This window comes from Sapajus apella, unplaced genomic scaffold (assembly GCF_009761245.1).
Source record: "Sapajus apella isolate SASKATOON/1434 unplaced genomic scaffold, GSC_monkey_1.0 scaffold3, whole genome shotgun sequence".
Lineage (NCBI taxonomy): Eukaryota > Metazoa > Chordata > Mammalia > Primates > Cebidae > Sapajus > Sapajus apella.
Genome location: NW_022436943.1, coordinates 42,236,610 through 42,261,585, shown reverse-complemented (window position 1 = coordinate 42,261,585; position 24,976 = coordinate 42,236,610). Strand labels below are relative to the sequence as shown.

At 38.1% G+C, this 24,976-nt stretch overlaps 1 long non-coding RNA gene across 2 annotated transcripts in view; it reads right to left on the bottom strand.

Annotated features, from left to right (window-relative positions):
• Positions 1-24,976, bottom strand: part of LOC116528978 — a 386,229-nt gene that overhangs the window by 237,490 nt on the left and 123,763 nt on the right. For both annotated transcript variants that reach the window (XR_004259316.1, XR_004259317.1), the window contains exon 2: positions 10,486-10,598. This is a non-coding gene — a long non-coding RNA (uncharacterized LOC116528978). The remainder of the gene's footprint in view (positions 1-10,485; positions 10,599-24,976) is intronic.

The following is a 24,976-nucleotide window of genomic DNA, read 5'->3' as shown; positions in this document are numbered from 1 at the left end:
AATAGCCTAACACACTAGTCATCTGGCATCCACCCCCCCACCTTCTCAACTTTACCCACCTTTCCCAAGAGTATAATCAGGGAGGTTGAGGTGTAACATTTTCCCTTCTCTGCCAACATGGAAAAAAACAATTACGTGTGCAGAGAATATTGCACAATTTTTCAACCCCTGCCTATGTTGGTCTTCACATTGAAAATACGTGGTTTTATTTGAAGTACCATGGATAGTCACACAATTACATATAAGAACAAACATTTGTCCCCACTTTTTAAAAATATTTAGTGTTTATCTTGGTGAATTTTTTTTTCCTACCACCTTAAGTAGGTAGAGATGGGTGAAATTAGACTCTAGTGGGCTAAAGTGAAGGGAAATATTATAACAAAACAAGGGATGCTGAGATACAACATATGGTTAACTTGGCCATGGAAAAAATCCTTGGAATATGGAAGAAAGTCTAACACGCTAAAAATGGAAGAAAGGAAGCATACCAAGCAATGCAGCTGCTCCACCAATGTCATTCTGGCCCATCCCAAAGGAACACAAATAGAAATATTCTGGAATCTAGCGCCACTGATATTTAAACTCAATTTCCCGCAAAGTCAGGAATAATAGCGAGTTATTTGTTTTACTAACTTAGGTTGCAAGTGCCTTGGGCGGATCCTGTGCCTTCTTCTATATCTCACTCAGCGCCAAGAACACTGTTAGACATCAACAAAACCATAATAGACCTAGAGCCTTTTCTAAAGGCCAATGAAAACACATACTGAGCTAACGGAGACATTTACAGGCAAAGGATTCCGGTTCCCTTTCTGAAAATGCCACCAAGACAGCCTAGCTAATTAGGTCTCAGTAAATGACAGACTGACCAGAATGGTCCACCTGCCTTTGTGTGTATAGCAGACCATTTTTCTGTTAGCTTGGTTTTTATCATTGCTTTTATTCTTTTAGCTATAAGTTAAAAGGTCTATTTTTGAAATTTCAAAAGGCTGTCTCTGAGATCTGGCTTGTGAGTACAGAGTAATTTCAGGAAAATGGGAATATAGGCCTTTAACACTGTAAAGAATAAATTTATTCACTTGGAGCTGTTCACTCATTCCTCTGTTACCCCTATTAACTTTCCTTGGGCAAAATCTCAAAAAATAATTTTGTCCAAGTCCACCCAGAAATGCAGTGACAATTCCAGGGACAAAATTCAAATGTTCCATGCAACCTTGTCTCTTACCCAGCTTAAGAGTAGTCACAAGTTTTCCAATATTCCCAATATAGTTGTCCTCATGACAGTCTAACTCAATCCTTGTTTGTGTTTCTGTAAATAACCCACACTGATGGAGATAGCCATTGCAAATACGGGACAGCAAAGTAACACAGACTCAAAGCTTAACATGGTCTCTCCGTGAACAAGAATGACTTTGATGTCTATTAGGGTTCTGTAAACGTAGAGAAAAACCACAGAAGATGAATGTTAATCACTGGAAAGCCAAAGAAGATTTAATGAAGCTTCTATCATAAGAAATCCAAATGCAAATGCTTCTGTGTCCCTCACATTCCCTTCTTCCAAAATACCAGCAGAAAATGATAAAACTACAAGCCATAGACCTGATCTACCAATAAATAAATAAATAAAAATTTTTGGTGAATCCAAAACATCAGCATAGAAGCCAAAACATACCAAAAACTTGTAATGCAGTATGGCAGAGCAGAGAGAAAAATGGACCCTAGAAGTAGGTATGTCTGATTCTAGTTTCATTTGTTATTAACATTGCAGTTTTCGAAACCTCTCACAGTTTTACTTCCCTACCTATAGAATTAAGGCTAATAATTAAACATATATAATTATATATGATATATATTATATATATTCAGAGCTCTTTCAACTGCAAATATGAAAAAATAAGCCAAATTTGCTTAACCAAAACAAACTAATTAAAATAAAAGAAATATACTGAGTAAGGACCTAGGAGCCTCTAGCTTTTGGCACACCTGGATTCAGGTACTCAAGGTTGTCAGGAAGTGATATGTTTCATAAGCCTGTTATTTTCTAAAATGGCTTAATTTTCAAGCATGTTTTCCCATCATGATGGCTTCCAGAACTAACAGATAACATACTAACAGCCCCAAGTTCTGCCAAAAACTGTATCTGGGAAATGAACCTCATTTACTGTGGTCAGTTACATGTCCATACCTAGAGGCAGGACTAAAAGGAATTACATGCCATTACATGAATAAGAGTAAATGGCTTCAGGAAAGGCAAAAGAAACCAACATCCTCTGCAGTAACACACCGGGGTTGTTGCAAAAAGAAACAAAGAAAGCTCACCCCAGGGCCTACAATTTTGGCTAAGACAAATAATAAATTAAGTAATTCTTATTGCTGGACAAAATTTTGACATCCAGGAAATATTTGCCTATATTGACTCCAGTTAAAGAACACATTACATGCACTAACGGACCTCCAGGACGTACATAATGTTCTGCCAAAAATGATAAGGAGCAATTAGATAAAGCTGCAAGATGGTGAGATTTTAGCTGGACTGAAAGGAAGCAGATTTATCCAGGCTAAGAGGCGCAGAGAGGTCATTCTAATGGGAAGTAATAAAACAAGTTGATGACTACATATTTTTCATCTAAGAAAGAGTGTTGCCAGTAAGATGGGCATTCTAACCAACAGGGAATGGCATGTGATGAAGTAGATACGTGAATATTAGTAGAAAGATTTTGCATACCTCCAGCAAAAATAACATTTACAAAATGAAGTTGTTTAAAATGTAATTACTGAAGAAAGATTTTAAAGAGCTCATTCAACATAGTTATTTGAGAAGATATTCCTCCTTAAGCTGATCTTCCTTCAGTGGAGTGGCCTATGTACAAACATAAATTTGACAAATTAAGTTTAGAGCTCTTCATTATAAGACACAATTAACTTACTTCAATAAAAAGGACGATTTATTGCTTTAAGCATGTTAATAAAAGCCCAGCCACAACTGAGAAACAAAACATAGTTTAGAACAAGAGTACTGTATTAATATACATGATGTGGGTTCCAACTAGGACCAAAACGAGAAATATTTCCTGATTTTCAGATAGAGGCCTGTCCAACAACAACCTTACTTTGAGCATTTCAAAGGTAGACTTCAAATAAATTATAAAAAGCAAGACAGAAACATTTAACCAATGCGAAAAGAGACTTTTTAAACACATTGAGAGTGCCAACCATAAATAATTTTTGCAAGCAATATTAAGCCAGACTTACCATCCTTCCAGTAAAGCACCTACATCACGCACTAAGAATCTTTATTTCTGGCCATTATGAATTCATATGAGTTGCCCATTCTCAAAAATATGTCTACAGAAGGATCTCCTGGCAGCCAAAAGCAATTTTCTCTCAAATAGAAACCCCTTCTCAGTTTGACTTAACAGGTTTGTTATGATCATCTCAGGAAATTTACCAGTCAGGGAGCTTTATTACATGTAAATGTAAATTTCTTCCAAGGCTTGAAGAAATTCACTCCACATTTCGGGAAATGAACATGTGATTTTTTTTTATGTATTGTTTTAATAAGTGAAACAATAGCTCTTTCTACGAGGCACCTTGAGCTACTGATTAAAAGCTACTGTATGTTTACAACAAAGCAAAAATGCATTCAAAACACGTAAACATATGAGACAAAATTGTTCAACAGGCCCAAAGGCAAATGAGGCTTGTAGAGAGGCTAGGGTAAAGTAAAATAATCAATTCCTATTACAGATAGTGAGTGGTATTTTGTTTTCTGGCAGCTGAGGCAAAAATGGAAAGATGCCATGCATTGCAAATTAATTATAATAGTACAGGTAGAGCAGCAGAGAAACCTAAATGTAAAGTTAGCACTTTTTTTCTCAGAACAGAGCTTTGATCTTTTCAAGTATGTATACTTGTCTGAAACCCCACGCAACATGACATAAAAAGATTTAACCTTGTTTCATCTTATAGCTGCATGTGTGTGTGCATGCGTGTGTGTGTGTGTGTGCGCGCGCATGTATATGTGGCCAACTGTTGGTCTCACCTATAAAAGACCATCTATATGTAAAACATAAAACTAGCAAACGTCTCATTTTAAAAACTAGATCCCGAGAAGCCATCAAAATGAATTAAGAGTCAAATGCATCCCTGAGTAACAGAATAAATACACCGAGTGCTGAAAGTGACTGAATCCCTACAAAAGACATAATAAATTGCCTTGTTGCCTGAGGACATGTAAGATTGAACGTCTACAAAATACAATGATTTTTTTGTTTTGCAGAATTGTACGCTGAGTTGTTCTTTATAGAAGTAATATTCCAAAAGACCCATGCTGCTTCTTAAGTTTACTTTTAGAAAATATGACACGGTTATCAGTATAAAGAAGGACACTTGTATTTCCCTTTGTTGAAGCAGGAGGAGATAAAGTTGATTCCTTTCATGCTTGTATCATGTTAATACAGTTTAAAAGACAGGTGTTGGAATTTAAGTATTTTTTTTAACCTCATTTAGGGCTAGATTTCCTTTCAACATGAGAATATTTTTACGTGCTCCAATTTTGGCAAATATATTGAATGAAAGACATCGTAATAGCTGGAGGGCTGTCTGGATTGACCGGGTTGGCCCAAAGACACTTATTATCCAGAGAATCAGTCAGATGATGGAGCAGTGATGAAGTTTACACATAGCTTTGAGATGCCCTTAAGCCTGAGGTATGTCATTGCAAGTGCATAAAAATAAATTGTTACATTTTCAATTTAAAAAACATGAATTGGAAAGACAATGTCAAGAGAAAGGGAAGACAAGCCATACACTGAGAGGAAATGCTTGCAAAAGACATGTCTAATAAAGGACCTCTGTCCAAATATACAAATAACTCTTAAAACTCCACAGTAAGAAAATGAACCCAATTAAAAAAATTAATTTCAGTTTAAAAATTAGCAAAAGCTCTAAAGAGCCACCTCACTAAAGAATACGTACAGATGGCAAGTAAACATAGGAAAAGATGTTCAATATCATATGTCATTAGGGAATTGAAAATTTGAATAACAACAATATACCATTATACACAACTTATAGTTGCCAAAATCCAAAACACTTACCATACCAATTGCTGGCAAGGATGTGGAACAAGAGGAACTCTCATTAGTTGCTGGTAGGAATGCAAAATGGTACAGCCAACTTGGAAGGAAATTTGTCAGTTTCTTACAAAACTAAATGTACTCTTACCATACAATCCAGCAATCACACTCCTTGGCGCTTACCCAAATGAATTTTAAAATGTATGTCTACACAAAAACCTGCACATAGATGTTTATAACACTTGTTTCATAATTGACAAAGTTTGGAAGCAACCAAAATTTCCTTCAGTAGATGAGTGGACACTGTGGTACATAAGGACAATAGAATATTGTTCAGCACTAAAAAGCAATGCGCCATCAAACCATGAAAAACATGCAGGAAGCTTAAGCATGTATTACTAAGTGAAGAAAGATTTTAACAAATGTGCCACTCTGGTGTAGAATGTTGATAACGGGAAAGGTTGTGTATGTGTGGGACAAAGGAGGAATATAGGAACTCTCTGTACTTTCTGCTTAATTTTGCTGTGAACTACGATAGCTCTAAAAAAGTTTATTAATAAACAAAAAAATGCAGTGATTTCCTGTATTACATTGAAACTAACATCATAACTTGCTTTTTTCTCCTCTTATAGGGATAGAAAGAGTAGTTATATGTCTATATTCCTCACTTCTAGAACATCTGACTTCTAACTTTTACTTTATTTTCTATCATTTTCCTCATTTTCTGTGTTCTACCATCTGTTAATGACATATGTCAAATAACAAAAAAAAAAAAAAAAAGAGAATGTTGCTTTGAGAGTAGCAATCAAAAGCATTGTTTGAAAAGTAACCAAGATTATTTAAATCGACATCCTGGAGACCAACTAGTTAAAACACTTTAAGAAACCATGACTGTATCAGCCTTGCTAGTCTCTTATTACTCATCAATTCCAAATTCCATCAATCTCCTACTCTAATATGAGAGTTTTCCAGAATGATCTGTCAGAAACATGTTCTGCTTCATGGTATTTTCTGCACACCCGTCACCGTCGCTTTCCATCAGGATTGTTCAGAAGGCATGGTCACATCCCCTGCAAAGGATGTTTTTTTCCATCCTTCTCTCTTTATTAGAAACTGCCCAGAAGTGCCCCAATAGACTTTCACTGAATACTCACTGGCCTAGATTATTCTTCAAACAAAGTTGGCAAGCAATTGGCAAGAAAAATTACCCTGTTTGACTATGATCAATTACAATTCATACCCAAAGACTGAGAACGGGGTTGGTTATGTTTACTTATCACACAGAAGAAAAGCCCAAGTATTATAAAATATCACCTAAAAGAAAGGGTAGAAGAAAACAAAAATGAAAAAGAAGAGGGAGGAGGAGAACAGGAGGAGAAGAAGAAAAGAAATGGAGTGAAAATATCTTTGGGATAAATAACTAATAGCATCTATCTACAATTTTATAAAGACAATTTCAGTAGAGGGTAAGATTCAGAGTTCTATTAAAGCAAACAGAGAGAAATGAAGTTAGGAAATAGAGACAGTACACACAAATTATATTTTAAGGGATATTAATGTAAATGGGAAAAGATATATCCAATAGTTTCCAGAGAAGAATAAAGGGTCACAGAAGTTTGGGTTCATTCTAGTTTTGTTTTTAAGATAGGTGATATTGGGGTATATTTCTATGCCAATATGAATAATCCTGAAGAGGGAAATAAAATGATGTAGGAAATGTAACTGTTATAGGATGTAACTCCTGGTGAAAATGAGATGGAAAGGATTTAAGTTACTGATAAAGGGTTTTCTCTTTGTAACAGAAATATGTGCAACCTTTTAAGAGAAGGGTTAAGTCAGTAGCTGAGTACAAATGCTGAAATGCTGATTGAATTGTTAGCAGAAAACAATGATAGTTCTTATGCAACTATATTTCTTTTCTTTCTAAAGTAAGCTTCAGTGTTATGAAAACAGAGTAGGCAGATAAGAGATGTTTGAAATTTGGGGAGACGGGAGAATGTGTAAGTGTCAGAAAGGGGGTGCATTTTCTTGAGAAATATTATGGGGCAGCCTAGTAAAGTTGAGATTTTTAGCAGTATTTTTACGGTTATAGCATTGGCACAGAAGAAGTGGATAACCTGGTTGGCTGAGTTTGGGGTTTTGCCAGATAAGTAGCATAATGGAGGGAAGATGAAGAAAAGGAGTTAAGGGTGTTACAGCACTAGCCCATGAAAAAATTTAGGATGCATAGGGAAAGAGAAGAACTGATTAGAGGTGACAGATGGTGAAAAGGTGTCAGGTCAATGCTTTTAAACTTTGAATGAGGTCAAAGAATGTTTCTTTGGGAATATAAAAGGAAGTCCCTAAAAAGTCGAAGGTGTGCAGAAGATGGTCAGAGAAGAGGGTTGGAATTAAAATTTTGAAGGTGCTACAACTATTGATGATGACAAGATGGCGGAACTAGAATGCAGAAAAAGATAGTTGGAGCTAAAAATAGTTTGGACACCAGGAAGTGGGATGGACTACTCACTTTTTGGATTCATCACTTATTTGCTGCTAACCTTGGATAACGTAGTGCACATCTATAGTTTTTGGTTTCTTCATCTTTAAGGAAAGGATAATAATATAAGCCAATTCATAGGGTTGTTGTGAAATCTAAAAATGTTCATTATGTAAAATGCTTTCAACAGTGTCTAGCATATAGTAAGTGTTACCAGTTAGTACTATTTGCATTTGTATCGTGTATGTATTACTTTATTTCTAAATTGTGAAGTTTCTTAATATGTTAAGTATTCACTCTATAACAGGAACTGTTCTAAGCATTTACCTTTTCAAAAAAATCTCATTGAATTCTCACAATGTCCTTACAAGGTAGGTACTATTGTTATACCCATTTCATAATTTAAGAGACAGAGCACAGCTAGTAAGTGACAGAGACATGTTTTAATCAAATCAGTCTGCTTCTAGATTCTCTGTCCTTAAGCACCATCCTATGCAGTGATTGACGGTGGCATAGGTGAATCCAGGTGATGAGAACACAGTGAATGAGGAGAAGACATTTGGAGGGAGAGATATGAAAACAACAAGGAAGGATAATGGATAATGAAGTCTATGACATGCACATCAAATACTCTGGGGTTTTGCGGGAGGAAGGAAGAGAGACAGCCTGGAAGTGACAGTGGGGAACAAATCTTACAACACACAGAAGCATTTCAAGTATTTCCGACCAAAGGACAACATGAAAAAATAGCTTCAAATTTGGTCATCTAGTGAACTTGGCAGTTCCTTAAGATTCTGTCCTTGTCCCTGTATTTTTATCCCAGGGAGAGAAAGTGCTTGTGAAGTTCTTGTCCTCTACCCAGTCTTGCTAAGAATCACGCTCAGTTTAGGGGCAAAGCTATCAGGATAACCAAAGGTTACCAAGATGATGTTTTTTAGTGGCTCTCAGACCAGTTCCCACATGAAAGCATTGTTTTAAAAACAAAGCAATTTCTCAAATGTGGGGACTTTTCTGGCATGTGACATATTTCGAATAGTATAATTATATACAACGTTCCGAATTCCATTTATTTACATGACAGGTTCAAAAATCAATCAATCAACCAATCAAATGCTTTTCATAACCAAGTAGCGATTGATGAGGGATTAGCAAAGGGCAGGCAATGGACTAAATTCAGTCTGTCACTTGCATTTATATGGCCTGAGGTTTAAGAATTACTTTCTGGACTCTTACAGAAAAATTTTGCTGATTTTTGGTCATAAATAATGAGTAGAAAAAGTTTATATTAGTGTAGGTATTATCATGTGGATATTGTGAATGTGATATGTGGGTGTCTGCGTATAAATGTGGCCACTTGATCATATATTCATTCCACTCACAGACATTTATTGAGCACATACTCTATGCCAGAAACGGTCCTGGGTGCTAAGAATACAAGATTAAAAATAGATAGTCACTGCTCTCAAGAAAACCAGTCTTATTATTTTATTGTGGTGGTAATTTTGATAAAATTAAAGAAGAACAAAGAATTTCTACAAAATTTTCTTTTACATGAATATGAGCTTTTCTTTCTCCAACTCAATTGTCAGGTATTAATTGGTTGCCGAATTTTATTATTTTATAAGACATTTGATGAATTCATTGGTTTTCAGTCTCAGCTAGAAAATTGGAGTGAGCAAACAGACATCCCTCCTGACTTTTAACTCCATTGGAGTAAGTGTCTTGTGACCTCTCTCTCCTTTGCTTACCCCCTATTATGTCATTTGATATTTTTGGGGGGGTCCTGGCATGCTACTTGGAGAAAGTCATCCAAGGTCTGTGTCTCTGCCAAGCTGAACTGAGCATTGTCACTTATCATAGCAATTGTGTTGCTCATCAGCAGAATTGAGGCCCAAAGCCATTTCCATACTTTTCAGTAGCTAACGCTATCTTTTTCTTTCTAAATTGTCTCTGACATCAATTGCCCTGCAGGATTTCAGCGTGGGTTTAGGGGATTGAACAGCCAATGAATTCAGGCTGTTCTTATAGCATGCAATCATAACTTGTATTTAGCTTTCATAACAGAATATTATCCAAAACCATCTCAAAGATGCCAAAACCAATCTGAAACCACTTCCTAGGTCCACTGCATAACAAGTGGATATGTTCTTCCCACCACATGATGAAGGGCACTAGGCAGCTAGATATCTGATCATATGAATGGTCGAAGTATTTGTCTGGCTGTTATATTTAAGCAACAAAACTTTCAAGATTTCTGGTTCCACATTGTTTATTGAACATTTTTCTATTCACATTCATTGCTATTCCTTCTATAACGCCTGGGAAGAGTCTACTGCTATCTCTTTTCCCTCACATCTTAGAGTGAGCCTAATTCAGGAGCCCTCACTTTTAAATGTACTTCCTAAAATACAATGTTATTCATTGGGAATGTTCCCCTGCAATTTAAAACTACCTTTAGTAAGACTTTACCATTTTTCCAAGTGTTTGCTGCTTCCAGTATCTAGCATATACATGTAAATGCAGACATAGCCAGAAGTGGAATATTCCGATTTCAGAAATTAAGGGGTCCCATTTTTCTGATGAATCTGGACTTTGATCCTCAGATACCTTTGATCAACTTAACTAATGATTTTCCCTACCTAAGCACATAAGAAAAGCATACAAAGGATAGAACACAAAAATTCCATGAATTTCCTAAAGCCAGAGCTCTCAGCCCTTATAGTATTGCCATTTACTTCCAGTTTCTGTTTGGTACAGTCAGGCTCTGAGGCCTCTAACTGGATCCAATCTAGTTAATTATCAGATCCAGTACAATCATGGACCCAGTTCAGTTTCTGTCATGACTTCTGAACCCAGTTTGGATCCAAAATTCGCTCAGACTTGGAAAGCTCAAAACACAAATTCATGCAGCTTTGGAATCAAAGAACTCACCCATGATCCTCCGGGGCTACCAAGGACAATGGACACAGTGGGCCCAGCAGGTATCTCACTTGGTGCTCCTGGGGGCCACTGGGAGCCTACAGCAGATCCCACTCTGACATCTTCTGCAAGAAGAAAAGCATTAGACAAATTAACTTGAACTGAGTTTAATTGAGCAAAGAACAATTCAAGAATCAGGCAGCTCTCAGAATCAGAGACTCAGGAGCTGCCACAACAGAAATTTCAGGGAAGGTCAAGGACTTGGGGAGTTGCCTCAGGTGTTGGTGATGGATATCTTTTAGTTTACTTCCTGAATGAAGACAATTTTCTCAGAATTTATTTAAGAAAGTTTTGGTGCCATTGGAAGTAAATCTCCTACTCAATTTGCCTGATCCTAAAACCAGGTCTTTCCAATTGTGTAAGAAAATAAATTAGTTTAGGCATTTCAAAAGATCCCCTGAAGGAAATATAGATATATATAACTCGTGAGAGTAGGATATTTGGGAATTCAAGGCTTTTACGTACTACCCACAGATCAAAGAAATAGGAGAGAAAGAAAAATGAGTATTTAAGGGTTGCTTTGACAGAAATAAAAGAATCAAGGGACACAAAGATTTTCTAACTTATGGGAGGCTTTTTTATTTCCCAAGTGTCCTCTTGCCCTAGCTTTGTCAACACTATTTAGCTTATCTGCCTGGGAAATAGCAGGGGTATGGTAATTCTAACTTGGTTCAGCAACCACCTGTTACCCTAAATGTCTGCTGTGGTAGCAGTGGTGATTCTCGCTGAATCCTCCATCCATGAAAAAGAAGTGCCCATTCCTTTCCTTTTATTTTACAAATAAAGCTGGGAGGTTGTGCTGTAGCCAGAGCACAGTGAATAGAGAGGATAGTTTGGCAATGCTGGAATAGGAAAGAATAAAATAACAAATTCAAGGCTGGAGGGGAAAGAAATTGGAGGAAAAAATTGAGAGAAAAAGTAAGTGTGCAGGGAGAGTGAGGGTCACATCTAAACATAATGGCCAGAGACCCAGATGATGCAGATTGTTCCAGGCAGCTCCACGCTCTGCTCCACCCCAGCACCCAACTAATGAAAGAACATTTCTTCAATTGATTTTTCATGGTCTCTAAAATTGCCAGCATTATAAAAATTCTTTAATGGTATAAAAAAGAGGTATTTTAACTTAATGAAATCAATTTGATGCCATTTTGATAAGAAAGTAATATATGAAGTGATTAATAAATTTGAGAGTTTGAGTTAAGCCCTATCTATACCCACTACTATCAAAATAAGAGCCTTCAATCAATTCCATTTAGTGCATACCATGTCTCTGGGAAGACACCACCATGCCCTCACCTTTGTCACAATCCTTAGAGCCATTCTAGACTCCTCTATCTCTTTGACCATCTCCCCAAACTTTGGCATAAGAAATCATGGAATATTATGCAGCCATCAAAAACGATGAGTTTGTGTCCTTTGTAGGGACATGGATGAACCTGGAAACCATCATTCTCAGCAAACTGACAGAAGAGCAGAAGATCAAACACCGCATGTTCTCACTCATAGGCGGGTGTTGAACAGTGAGAACACATGGACACAGGGAGGGGAGCACTACACACTGGGGTCTGTTGGGGGGAAATAGGGGAGGGAAGTTGGGGGGTGGGGAGTTGGTGAGAGATAGCAAGGGGAGAGATGCCAGATGTAGGTGATGGGGAGGAAGGCAGCAAATCACACTGCCATGTGTGTACCTATGCAACAATCTTGCATGTTCTTCACATGTACCAAAACCTAAAATGCAATAAAATAAATTAAAAATAAAATGAAATAAAATAAAAAAAGGAAAAAGAAATTGCCACCACAGGCAATGTCTGTTTTCTAAATATCTCTCCAATCTGTCCTCTCCTCTCTATCCATACTACCATGACCTCAATCTAGGTGACCCAATTCCGCATCTGGATTTCTGATATGAATTAAGTGGTCTTGTCTCCTGACTATGTTTTAAAGAGAGGATTTGCTAAACTGCAAATCTGATCTCATCATCTTCTTGCATATCTTTCTTTGGGGTCTCCAGCAGTCCTTGGAATAAAGGTTAGACATATCCCCATCTGTACAGGATGCTTCCTTAATGGCCTTTCCAGAACAATCCTCTTATTTCTTTAGGGGCTATCCATGCTCTGCCATAGTGACATTTCTGCTAATGTTTTATGCTGTCTCATGCCCTTGGAGCTTTGTTGTGATGCTGGATATTCTTGCCCATCTGTCTCATGAAACTGTGTGTTCCACAAGTGTAGAGATCGTGTCTTATTTGTTGTTGTAGCCATGGCACCTGGCATGGTGTTTGGCACATGGTAGAATGAGGCAAAAGACTGGTAACTTTTAAAATAAATCGACAATTTTAAAAGGAAGGAGTGTTTGTGAGCTGGATTCAGGTACTACAGTCATGACTGTGAAGCTATCCCTGACAGTCCTAAGAAAACACAGTAGTCCTAAATGTTTGGGCCAATGGGAGAAGGCCAATGTGGCTGATGGCCACCAGAAAAAAAAGGAGAAAAATAAATGCTTAAAAGCAAACTGTCTACTGCATAATTTTAGAGAGGGCTGGTCCTGATGTAAGGGGTAGCTCGAAAGGAAATTACTGCCCAACACAGGAGGAAAGAATACCAATTATTTTCCTCTTAAGTAGGGCCAGACCAACTCAACAGAAAACCAGAGAGGATGGACTATGCATTCCTGGAAGGAAGCTACTGGTGCTGGTGCCATCAGCCTGGTTGACGAAAGAGACATGATCCAGGAGCCACCCAGCTGAAGGCTGGTACACCACAGACAGACATGCTTCCTGGAAAAGACCTCTGGCAATTAGGAATTCAAGCTTAGCCTCAATTTCTCAGATGAAGCCTTCTAATTTTCCTTTTCCCTCCCATGTGCTTCTTCCAGGAAACCTGCCTTCTTCTCTGTGGTAGTTGTGAAAGATCAAATGTGCCTTTTACCAAAAAGGCAGGACTTTTCTCTCCTCTCAACTCCTTTGTGTGTACCCACATGGGATGGCTCATACAGGGACACTCCTAGGACCTGACATGGGGCCACCTTCCCTTTATGCCTATGAGTGTTTGTGTGGAATGAAAGTACATGAAGTCAAGGTGGAAGACTGGACCCACTAGTCTAAGACAGTAAATGATTAAAGAATAATGTGACAATGAAATCCACCACTTTGAATAGAATTGTCTGTGATATATTTTGAGCCCAGAAAATTTTTGCATGCTTTCATGCCATTTTTTCTAGATTTTACTCATGCTAACTAACTTAAACCAAAACTTTACCAGGAGAATAGGCAAAATCAGAAAACAAACAGACAAAAAAAATGGCCTACTCAATTAACTGCAAATTAAAAAATAATCATTGAAATGGGAGAAAGAGATCTGACCACTTTGGTACCCAGTCTCTTCTCACAATGTTCCAATAAAGTTTCCAAACTTATCCAGGCATTCCCCGCCTGCTTCACGTAGACACACAGTCTGTCTTTCCAGCGGGTTTCTTCTACATGCCTACCTCCTCCATTCTACCCAGTGGTACCAGTGCTTATAACCATTACAGCACGGAATCATTCCTCTTCCGCTTCTGTCTCCCCCATAATCTACCTTCCTTCTGGAAGGTGGGGATTTGTCTCCATCATCTCATCATCATTAGGTCACTCTTCCCTTCTAAACAACACTTTCTGTGTCTTACTGCTAGACTGCCACCATGGCCAGGGATCATTCAGCACATAAAAATCAACGCATAAGTATTAGTTGATTGTCTAATTTGGCTAATTTCAGGTATTGAAAACAAAGCTCGGGACATGGCAATACATGTTGAAACTGTGTACTGTACAACTATAGAGATGATGTCTTATTTCTTGTTTCAGCCATGGCACCTGACATAGTGCTTGGCACACGACAGATGGAGGCAAAAGATGTAGCTTTTAAAGCAAATTGACAATTTTAAAAGTACAGAGTGTCTGTGGGCTGGATACAGAGATTACAGTCACGACTGGGAAGCTACCCCTAACAGTCCTAGGAAAATATGATGGCCCTGAATGAATATAAAACATGTCCAAAGTTTTGTATTCAAGTACACTGTTGCTTCTTTCTGAAACCTTCATTTTCTCACATTAAGTTAAACACTGCATGCAGATGGAAGGATTTTGTCAACCCATGAGAGGGCTACAGAAGTTGTCAACCCCGAACATACTTTTGAGCTTGGGGCAACAGTGACAATGTGGCCTAAGTCGTTCCTCACTTAGCATGCTCACAGAAAAACATTCACAAAGCTCAATCAATAGCCCCAATGAGGCTAGAAAATCAGGGTAATTCTGGAAATAGACAGACTGCAGGGTCAATACAGAACAGCCATTGACAGATGATGTGCTGTATTTTATAAATCACAGTTCCTGGCCCACAGAACAACTCGATTTCTTGGCCTAACCCACAGTATTTTTAGCCATTGCACTGATGAGTTCGATGTCTGAATAATATTCCTCTTTTGCTTGCTCAATTCTTGTGTGTTCCTTCCTTCCTGCTGTGAAATGTTGTGTCTACAGTGTCTTGCTAAATCACTACTACATTTACTTGTGTTTTTTTCTGCCAACATGCTCAAAACCTGTTTTGTCCCCATCTGAGGGAAAAATAAAACTTGACAAAAGTAAAAAGAAAATTGTGTCTCTTGTATGAATAGATATATTTCACTGTATTTTCTACCTCATTTTGAGCCCTTCCTGGTTATCAGGCATCATTAAGCAATTATTACATATTATCACATTTAACACTCAGCACATTTGCAGTTTAGATACTTGTTATCACCTTCAGATCAATTTGCGAGGAAACGGGCACAGAGAAACTTCCCCAATGTCATTTGCTATTATATTGTGAAGCCAGATTTTGAGCCTAGGTCAGTTCAAACTTTTAACTCTTTGCTATTAATTTTCTATGACTTTGAAGTCTGGATCTTCATTTCCCATTACTCCCTCCAATTCTGGCCATGTTCATCAATTTCAAAAGAATTCTTGTTTAATGAAATTTTATGTCACATAAGATCACAGAAATCATAATGATATAACTAAGACTGAAAGAATTTAAATGATTTGATGTAAGATCTTAAAGTTATTTTATGTCATCTCAAATCAAAACTAAGTTTTTCCTCTCCTTCTGTTGTTCTTTTATCCTTCTTACAATACTGTGGCCCTTATATTTTTCCTATTTTTTTTAAGAGACGGAGTCTTCCTCTGTGGCCCAGGCTGGAGTGTTGTAATGCAGTCATTGCTCACTGCAGCCTCAAACTCCAAAGCTCAAGCAATCCTCAGCCTGCTGAGTAGCTGGGACCATAGGCAAGCATCAACACATCTGGCAAATTTTTTAAATTAAATTTAATTTTTTGTAGAAATGGGGTCTTAACACATTTTCTTTGTCCAGTCTATCATCGATGGGCATTTGGTTTGGTTCAAGATCTTTGCTATTGTACACAGGCTGCAATGAACATACGTGTGCATGTGTCTTTATAATAGAATGATTTATAGCTCTTTGGGTATATACCCAGTAATGGGATTGCTGGGTCAAATGAAATTTCTATTTCTATATCCTTGAGAAATCGCCACACTGTCTTCCACAATGGAGAAATGCCAGATATAGTATGCACCTAAAGTAAAATGAATAAATTTTAAAAAGAAAGAAAGAAAGAAATGGGGTCTTACTATGTTGCCCATGCCAGTCTCTTGGTCTCATGCAATCTAACCACCTCAGCCTCTTAAAGTGCTGGAATTACAGGTGAGAGCCACTGTACCCAGCCTCATTTTTCCTATGAAGTTTTGATGAGCAGTATTTGTTTTCCTTCACAGAAGCAGCCCTATTTTGACAAAGAAGAATAAAACCTCTCAGAGGCAGGGATCCAAATACAATTGACCCTTGAACAATGCAGCAGGTTAGATAAGTCAACCCCTTGTACAGTTGAAAATCTATATACAACTTTTGACTCCCCAAAAACTTAACTAATAATCCCAGTGTTGACTGGAAGCCTTGCTGATGACATAAACAGTTTGACTAACACATATTTTTATATGTATCACATACTGCATATCATTCGAAGCCATAATGCACACACCAGATAAATAAACCTTTTCGATTCTTAAGACTTCTTGGTTATGAAGGATGAGTAAGTAAATGCAAGATGTGAATTTATACTTTCTCGCTTTGTAAGTTGCCCATAGGAATTCACTTGGTTGGTGGATGAGACTAAATACAAGCAAGCCAATGCTAGGCAAGCTTCACATTGGGTCTCTTTGTTTGGATGGCCTCCCACGCCCCTTATCTTTCTCCTGTCTCCTGGAATTCATCTTCTTCCCTGCTCATCTATCGCCTGTCCATAGCTCTCACTGAATTTGGCTGCCCAATCACAAATAGCAACAACTTCTCTTTTTTTCTACCCCATTACCTTCTCTCTTCTTCCTTTCCATGAATTCTCATTCCCTAAGCTAGATGATCTCACTTGAGGTTTTGAGGTTTTGAGATCTCTATTATTCTCTTCCATTCTTTCCCCTGTCCTTTGCTGAGCACTCCCATGACTTTCCAGTACCTTCTTCAGTCCATCCCCTACAGAAGAATTCCACCAGAACAGAGCCTTGCTATAAAGTGGGAACTTTGCCAGTTCCCCTTTTCCATGACTAGCGCCCCATCAACATTTAAACTATCTGAATATCCCTCCAAATCTTGTGCTTTTGGATGACTAATGAGCACTAAAATTACTAAACTAATCCTTGCAAAAATGTGTTAGCTTCCTAATATGTCACCCCATGGTAACCAAATGCAAAAGCACATGTGTGTAGAAGACCCTTTCTAGGAGTGATTACTTTTAAAGACAGCAAGATAGGTTCCTCAAGTCCCATAATAGAGATCAATCACTGCTGGCTTCCTTGACCTCCAAAGTTAATTTTATTCCTCCAACTCTTGATAATGACCATTTCATTCCTTGATAATGACCGTTTCATTGTGTCCTTTGAATTACATGTTTCAAATAGATGGCTTATAATTTTCATTACAGGGTAGCAAATGCTTTATTTTTTCCTTTTACTTATAGGGTTTATTTTTAATTTAAAAAGTAATGCAAGCTTGTTTTAATAATTAAGTATAAGAATATTGGAGAAAAGTTTAACAATCTCATTCTATCCATTTCTTTTGTGTGTGTGTGTGTGTGTGTGTGTGTGTGTGTGTGTGTGTGTTTCTTTTTTTTTTCTCCATTTATTTATTTTATTGCATTTTAGGTTTTGGGGTACATGTGAAGAACATGCAAGATTGTTGCATAGGTACACACGTGGCAGTGTGATTTGCTGCCTTCCTCCCCATTTCTACTCCATCAACTCTGAATAACTAATGTTAACAATTTGGTATGTATTCTTCTAGCGCATTCTCTATGATCCAAAAAATTATATCCAAAATAAGTACACATGTTCACACAAAGATATGGACATGTGTATATAAAATATATTATTGTACTCCAAACGAGATCATTTTACATCTATGAATCTTTTGCTTGTTTTTGTTCTTAATAACATACCATAGAGATCTCTCTGGTCATTATATTCTCTATTACAGAGCTCTATAGTTCAATCAAGTTTCCCTCTAATGAGAGATATTCAGGCTGTTTCTAGTTCCAGTGGCATTACAAATAACAATTCAGGAAATGTCACTGCGTATAGTTTGCATGTAACGGCTTTTTAAACTGTAGGATATATTTCCCAAATTGGGATTGCCCAGGTCAAAGAAAATGTACATTTTCTGAAAAACACTGGTTAGAGCAAATTCCACTCTCATTAACAACATCTCAAGTGTCCTTATTCTTAGCATAATTACAATTTTTAAAATTATAAACATATTATTTCTTGCAAGCAAATGGGGTATATGTTTGCGTGTATGGGGGCTTGTGTCTACTGTAGTGAGACCCTTAAAACTAGGGACCTGAGGTGGAAGTAATGAAAACAATTACTTGAGGGCCATGTTTAAAGATGTAGGCTAACATTTTTGTACATGTTAAAGGTGGTTGAAAATATTGCCAATGACCTTTCTGGGAACATAAAGATAGAGGTAGACATTTTAGAAAACATGAATGCAGCCTTTGGTATAGAAAGACGGAGAATGTTGTTATTACCAGAAAATTGCCAAAAAAGCAAATTGCTCTAATTTGATGTCTGTATATGAATAATTTGGCCAGTTTCTTTATTTTTCCTACCCTGTCAATCTGTGTAGCCACTTGTTCTCTGAAGTAGCACAGAGTGCACGTGAGTGGCAGTAGAGTGTATAGTCAATGACAATGATGGAAGTAGTAACAGGAGTTAATATTGTTTGAGTGCTAGCTATGAAACAGGTGCTCTTCTATGTGCTGAGTTCAGTTCTCTTGATATAGCCATGCACTGCGCCACCAACACACACAAATTTCCTATATTCCTAGAATGTCCAGTCGGTCTTAGCCACATACACGCATTGATGGAATGTCCTGTTAGGAGTTATATTTGAATTTGCCTCCTATTGCCCACATCCTCATCTTTCTGTCCCCATTCTCTTCTCACTTCCCTGCCTCACACCCACAGTGCTCCATAGAAACTGTTAAGATGAAAGTCACCAGGTGCCCTCTATGTGGTAAAATCTAATGGCGCCTTCTTCAGTTTTTACCCCTTTAACATTTGGCCACTGTAAGTCTTCATGAGCACAGCTCTCACCTGTCTCATCATGCATATTAACCCTCTTGCCTGGCTTTCCTTCGTTCCTCCTTTCTTATTCTCTATTATCCCCTTAAAGGCTCATCTTCTCCAAGATAGTAAATTTGAATCTCTTTTTATACTTTAAGTTCTGGGGTACCTGTGTAGAATGTGCACGTTTGTTACATAGGTATACACATGCCATGGTGGTTTACTGCATTTATCACCCCATCATCTAGAAATACATTAGATATTTCTCCTAATTCTATCCCTCTCATCCCCCACCCCCTGCTATCCCTCCCCAGCCCCCCAGGCCCCAACAGGCTCCAGTGTGCAATGTTCCCCTCCCTGTGTCTATGTGTTCTCATTGTTCAACACTCACTTAGGAGTGAGAACATGCAGTGTTTGGTTTTCTGTGTCAGTTTGCTGAGAATGATGGTTTCCAGCTTTATCCATGTCCCTGCAAAGGAAATGAACTTATCCTTTTTTATGGCTGCATAGTATTCCATGGTGTATATGTGCCACATTTTCTTTAACCAGTCTATCACTGATGGGCATTTGGGTTGGTTCCAAGTCTTTGCTATTGTGAACAGTGTCACAATAATCATACATGTGCATGTGTCTTTATAACAGAATGACTAAATTTGAATTTTTTACCCCTCTATGGAAAGTCCAATTCATATTCATGAAATCAAATACAACATGCAGGCTACCAATACCAAAGCTAAAGCTCCAGGCCTGAATCCCTTCTGACAACCACATCTTCATCTCCAACTACCTAGTGGAGCCACCAGATATACCAATCTATTATTAAAATAAAACTAACTTTATTTCCATTAAACAAGCATATTTTCCCTCCATACTCTCTGTATATCATGACTATCGAGCTACTATTCATCTTACAAATATAAAGACATCATCCTAAATATCTCCTTCTCTCTGAACTCCCAACAGTAGCAGTTATTTATTGGATTTTGATATGGGGCCATATTATTTTTATACTTTGATTCATTTCATTAAAAACTGTCCCACAAAACAATGGCTATAATTCTCATTTCATAAGGGATAAAGCTGATGTTCAGAGACACTCAGTAACCTGACCCAAGTCAGACAGATAGTACAAGGCAGTATGGGATTGAAATGAAATTCTATCTGACCTAAAACTCCTTGTATTTTCAACTACACTGTGTGACTGCTCACCCAGTACTGAGTGATTATAATAGCTAATGTGGCTATGTTGGAAACACCAGATACTAAGAACGTTTCACAAATTAATTCATTTAATACACACAAAACTCTATGATTTAGGTACTATAATCCCATTATACAAAGAAAGAAACTGAGATTTGGATAATTTAAAACTTGCCTTGTATAAATGACCCAACTGGTAAGCTATAAAGTTGTAGTTCCAGGACTCAAAACGAAACTCTCTAAGCTTCTGTGATCTTCCTCCTCAAAAAGCACTTTAATCTGCCTCTCTGTCTTCATCACCACTGCCACACCCTGGTCCAAACTTTCATCATTTCCCTCTGCCTGTTGTCTCCTCCTGTATTCCCATTGAACCTACTGGACTTCACACATGGCTCCATCATTAGCACATATGACATGATTTCCTAACTCTTAACCTCTCAGGCACTTCATGAGGGTGGGTATTTCATTTTATTCATCTCTTTCCATCCAAACATTGATAAATTTTAGATAAAAGGATAGACAGGTGCATATCCTCCACAACCATCAGTATGGCTTATTTGTGAACAAATCTCTAAGGTTTCAACCCCAGCCACCATGTGCAGAAGGATAAACAGTTTGAAAAGAAGGAAAAGCAAATCAGTACATTGACACACCACAGGCAATGTAGTAATTCTATTCCTTATTTGACTTTCTCTACGAGGTCATCAGCAAGACAATTTACAATGAAAACAAAAACAGTAAGTCCAATTTTTAAAGTATTTTCTTTGTAGAGATTGGTCTCACTTTGTTGCCAGGTTGGTCTTGAAATCCTGGCCCCAAGCAGTCGCTTTTGCCTTGGCTCCCCAAAGCTTTGGGATTACAGGTGTAAGCACTGCAACCAACAAAGTCAAATGGAATACAGGCTTATTTTGTATTTGTTTGTGTTGATTTTAAAACCAATAAGGATTTTCAAGTGATTAAGAATATGGAAAGAATATATTTCTTTACTGTATGATCATACCTAAACCTACATCTTAGCACTAACTATAATGAAATTTTCCCCATCTTTAAAACTTGAGCCATAATATATCAGATAGTGTAAACAGGATCATGTTACATGGTTTTAATAGTGGTTTTCTTTTGGGGGAGGCAGATTTTCAGAGATGTCAACTTCCTCTAAGTTAGAATAATGGTGGCAATTTCAAATAACTTTTCAAATTTTGCAAGAAATCTGCCAATATCTTCCCAAACATCTAGATTCGTAGCCACAAAATAATTGACTCTTTTGAAGAAGACGTTTTTCCCTCTCCACAGATATATCACTGAGCAGCCCTGGACATGGTGAGTCTAGAGAACCAAAGAGAAAAAGGAAACAAGCCCTGGGCTTCTTCCCAATATGCCATGAAAGAAACAGCAGCAAGACTTTTAGAACACTGGAAAGAGGTAAGACCTTGGCCTATTTATAAATCTCAATTTACTCTTAAAGAAACACTTGGTTCTATTCCTCTTGATATCTCAAACTGCTAATTTCTAAATATGGCCATTCAAAAAGAACACACCTAGTCATTATTAGCTTTGTGTGGAAAAACTTTTTTACTCTACTTCAGATAAAGATCGAGTGCCTCATCTATGAACACACCATTAAAGTTTTATTCCTAGCCAATGTTGTTCTCTTTCAATGACAATAAATAAATAAATAAATAATTTGACATGCTATAAGATAAATCCAACTGTTCTTTCTTAAAATAGGTAAGACACTTTGATCTTCATTAACTACATCTGAAATGAAAACTGACTTCTACTTTTAAGCTATCTTTCTCTAAGTTGCCGAAAACCTTTTAAATAGAATCTAGTTCACTAAATCAGAACTTTTTAAAGACAAAAAGATAGGCCAGGGATTGAAGTGTTTCAAATCCATGGCTTACAATGATGTGTCAATAGCAAAATTCAGAATGGTCAATGCCTCAGGGTTGAGCCATATCCTTGAGGATCTGTGTCAATGGAATCTTTGGTCTTAGGGTCACTGGTGGAGCTTAGCTATGCCTTGGATGCCAAAGGACTGGAATGCTGTGCAGCCATATATTAAACAGTTGTTAAAAGTATTCTTTGTTTTGAAGGTTTGCTATAAATTCTAAAGTTAAAAAACCTTATGAAATACCTCAAACAGAAACACAATTATAAATGTGGAACTTGAAGAAGCTTTGTTCACCCACCCTCTGATGCCTCAACTCTACAAACCAGGGGTTTCTTCCTCTCTATCCATTTCTCTAATAATAATGACTGTGCTCTTTGCCCAGTGCCTGAAGGCTGCCCCTCAATATTCTGTCATCAACCAAGAGCTCTTCTATTTCTAGTCTTCCTGCCTCCCTGTCTTAGTCCATTTAGGCTGCAATTACAAAAATATCATAAACTGCGTGGCTTAAACAACAGAAATTTATTTCTCATGATTCTGGAGCCTGGGAAGTTTAAGTTCAAGGCACCAACAGATTTATTGTCTAGGTCATAAATGTTGCCTTCTTATGATGTCTTCGCATGGTGAAAAGGGTGAGGCAGTTCTCTGAGGCCTTTTTTTTAAAAAATAAGGGCACTGATCCTGTTCATGAGGGCTCCATCCTCATAACCTAATTACCTCCCAAAAGCCTCATTTCCTACTACTATCATCTTGGGAGCTCAGATTTCCAATATGTCAATTTTCAGGGGACACATTCAGGTCATAGCCCTCCCCAAAATACTGTTTTCATAACACAGTAAATTACATGTTTCACAAAAGCAAATATAAAGAAATCTATCATTCCTCAACATACAATTAGTGGCTCCTTATCACCTGCAAAATAAAATCCAAGTTCGTAAGCATGACTCTCCATGAACAAATCAAAACAATATGTTTTAGTCTGTTCTCACACTGCTAATAAAGACATACCAGAGACTGGATAATTTATAAAGGAAAGAGGTTCAATCGACTCACAGTTCCACATGGCTGAGGAAGCCTCAGAAAACTTACAATGATGGCAGAAGTCACCCCTTCACAGGGTGGCAGGAGAGAGAATGAAAGCCGAGCCAAGGGGGAAGCCTCTTATAAAACCATAATAGCTCATGAGAACTAACTAACAAGAATAGAATGGGGAAACTGCCCCCACGATTCAATTATCTCCACCAGGCCCCTCCCACAACATGTGGTGATTATGGGAACTACAATTCAAGATGAGATTTGGGTGCGGACACAGCCAAACCATATTATTCTCCCATGGCCCCTCCAGAATTTCATGTCCTTACATTTCAAACACAATCATGCTTCCAACAGTCCCTCAAAGTCTTAGCTCATTCCAGCATTAGCCCAAAAGTCCAAGTCCAAAGTCTCATCTGAGACAAGGCAAGTCCCTTTTGCCAATGAGCCTGTAAAATCAAAAGCAAGTTAATTACTTCCCAGATAAAATGGAGGCACAGGCATTGGGCAAATTCTAAATGGAAGGAATTGGCCAAAATAAAGGAGCTACATGCCCCATGCAAATCTGAAATCCAGTAGGGCAGTCATTAAACATTAAGGTTCCAAAATGAACTCCTTTGACTCCCTGTCTCATTCCAGGTCATTCTGATGCAGGCTTGGGTACCTCCACCCCTGTGGCTTAGCAAAGTGCAGCCCCCCTCCTGGCTGTTTTTACAAGCTGGCATTGAGTGTCTGTAGCTTTTCCAGGCACATGGTGCAAGCCATCAGCGTATCTACCATTCTGGGATCTGGAGGAAGGATGGTGGCCTTCTTCTCATAGCTCTACTAGGCAGTACCCAGTGGGGACTCAGTACGGGGTCTCCAATCCCAGTTTCCTTCTGCACTGCCCTAGCAGAGGTTCTTCATAAGGGCTCCACCTCTGCAGCACACCTCTGCCTAGACACCCTGCATGTCCATACATCCTCTAAAATCTAGGTGGCAGTTCCCAAAACTAAATTTTTATCTTCCACACACCTGCAGAACCAATACCATGTGGGAGCTGCCAAGGCTTGGGGGTAGCACTCTCTGAAGCAATGTCTTGAGCTATACCTTGCCCATTTTATCCATAGCTAGAGCAGCTGGAATGCAGTCCCATAGCTGCACACAGCACAGGACCCTGGACCTGGACCGGGAAATAATTTTTCCCCTCCTAGGCCTCTAAGCCTGTGGTGCGAGGGACTACCTTGAAGGTCTCTGACATGCCTTGGAGATATTTTCTTCATTGTCCTGGTGATTAACACTCAGCTCCCTATTACTTATGCAAATTTATGTAGCCTGCTTGAATTTCTCTCCAGAAAATGGGTTTTTCTATTCCATTGTATCTCCAGGTTGCAAATTTCCCAAACTTTTATGCTCTGCTTCCTCTTGAACAATTTGCCACTTAAAACTTTTTTTCTGCTAGATACCCCAAATTATCTCTCTCAAGTTCAAAGTTCCACATATCTCTATGGCAGAGGCAAAAAGCTACCAGTCTCTTTGCTAAAACACAGCAAGAGTCACCTTTACTCTAGTTCCTAACAAGTTCCTCATCTCCATCTAAGACTTCCTCAGCCTGGACTTACTGACCATATCACTATCAGCATTTTGGTCACAGGCATTCAACAAGTCTCTCAGAAGCTCTAAACTTTCCCACA